The following is a 2,500-nucleotide window of genomic DNA, read 5'->3' as shown; positions in this document are numbered from 1 at the left end:
CCACCTTTTCATCCTCATTACCCTCATTAGCACCTCATTAACCTCGCCTTTCTCATTCTCATTACCATTTCACATTAAACATAATGAGCCCCTTCACCCCCTACCCCTTTTCACCCCTTCCTGTCGCCGCTAACGTTACCCCCTCTCCCCTACCCTCCTTCTCTCTCTTCTTTCTTCTCGTCTTTCTCTCCCTCCTAACCCGTCACTCCTTCATTCTTTCCCTTATCACCCTTCTTCTTTTCTCTCCCTTATCCCTCTTCCTGCCTGTACCATCAATCCCTTCTTCTCCTTCATCACTCTCTCTCAATCTCCCTGCCCTCTTCGTAGTCTGCATCTTGCTATCCTCCTCTGCCCTATCTTCATTACTTCTCCACTTAACCTTTTCTTTCTCACTTATTTCATCAACCCTTTCATTATCATTCTTCGTTCTCTCTGTTTTCTTACTTTATCTCTTTCCCTCCCCTTTCCTCCCTCCTCCTCCTCCTCCTTCATCATCATTCAGATCTCACACGTGAATGTCAAGTCGGCGAAAAGCTGGATGGTTGCGACCATCACCTAATCCGCCTAAATATCAGAACAGACCATGAACTCACCGAAAACACGTCCAAGATTCCAGACTACAAAAGAGCCAATTTTAATTTCGCTCGTGAGCTGCTAACCCAGACAACTTGGGAACCCATGACCTACACTCCTGTGGACGGAGCGTGGAATGGCTTCAAGAACAAACTCCTGGAGGTAGAGAGAACAAATGTTCCCATGAAGACAAGGAGAACAAATAATGCCACAAGCCCACCATGGATGACTCCCCAGGTTCGACGGGCGATTAATTTAAAGAAGAGAAAATACAAATCGCTCAAAGAAAACGGCACTGACGAGGCACGCGAACAATACCATCAAAGCCTCAGAGCTTGCAGAACACTCATTCGCCAGCGTAAACGCGACTATGAAAAGCAAATTGCACGCGAAGCCAAGTCCAACCCGAAAAATGCAATATCGGTCCCTTAAAAGATGAAAGTGACGTACTAACACAGGACAGCAGACAAATGGTCGAAATCCTAAACAGAAACTTCGCGTCTGTGTTCACGGTCGAGAATACCCAGTCCGTACCCGAGAGCCCTTCCCCACCGATGGGAATCACTCCCCTAGAAATTGGCACAATCGAAGAACGGGATGTGAAGAAGTACCTAGACAAACTCGAGACAAACAAGTCCACCGGACCCGACGACTTGTCACCCAGGCTGCTCAAGGAACTCAAGCAGCAAATCCTCAAGCCACTCACCACCATCTACAATCTGTCACTACAACAAAACAAAGTCCCAAAAGACTGGAAACAAGCGAATGTAACTCCGATCTACAAAAAGGGAGACAAAAGTGTGGCCCTAAACTACAGACCAATCAGCCTGACCTCTGTGGCGGGAAAAATCCTCGAGAAGATCATCAGAGACAAACTCGTTAGGTTCCTTGAAGACAACAACATCATTTCCGATGCTCAGCACGGTTTCAGGAACAAGCGCTCATGATTAGCCAATTTATTGGACTTCTTCCAAGGTATCTATGAAAACTGGGATAATCATATCCCCAGCGATGTTATATATCTAGACTTTCAGAAAGCCTTTGACAAAGTGCCACACGAAAGACTCCTCAAGAAACTCAAGTCGGCGGGATTAGGCTGCAATCTGACAGCGTGGATCAAGGACTGGCTCACTGGAAGAAAACAACGAGTTGTACTCAACGGACAGGCCTCCGAGTGGCTCCCGGTCACAAGTGGAGTGCCACAGGGGTCAGTGCTGGGACCCATACTTTTCATCATATATACCAACGACCTAGAACTAGGATTGAAATCCAATCTTTCAAAATTTGCCGACGACACAAAGGTGGGTGGGAAGGCCCTCACAACGGCAGACTGCGAAATTATCCAGAGAGACCTGGACCAGATCACTCGGTGGTCAGAAAAATGGCAGATGTCCTTCAACACTGCCAAATGTAAAGTAATGCATATCGGATCCAGAAACAGCAACCACACATACCACATGAGTGGCGAGCCACTACATATTGTGCAAGAGGAAAGAGACCTCGGGGTCACCATCAGCAGTGACTTGAAACAAATAAAACACTGCAAGTCCGCCTGTAAGAAAGCCAATACAATGCCTGGGTTCATATCGAGAAACTTCGAATACAAGACGCCGGGAGTTATGTTATCCTTGTACAATTCGCTGGTAAGGCCCCACCTGGAATACGCCGTGCAATTCTGGTCTCCTAATTACAGGAAAGACATTGAATTACTTGAGAGAGTACAGCGCCGCGCCACGAAGATGATACCATCACTGAGGACGAAGCCCTATGAAGAGCGACTCGAGCGACTCAACCTCTTCACGTTGGAAAAGAGACGCCTGCGGGGAGACATGATACAAGTCTTTAAGTACCTGGACAAGCTCAGCAACGTTGATCACTCCAAACTCTTCACGCTACAAACCAACCTGAGAACAAGAAACAACGGAAA

The sequence above is a fragment of the Eriocheir sinensis genome, unplaced genomic scaffold (assembly GCF_024679095.1).
Source record: "Eriocheir sinensis breed Jianghai 21 unplaced genomic scaffold, ASM2467909v1 Scaffold954, whole genome shotgun sequence".
In the NCBI taxonomy this organism is placed as follows: domain Eukaryota; kingdom Metazoa; phylum Arthropoda; class Malacostraca; order Decapoda; family Varunidae; genus Eriocheir; species Eriocheir sinensis.
The sequence above is the reverse complement of the archived record's forward strand: the minus strand, read 5'-3'. Positions refer to the sequence as shown.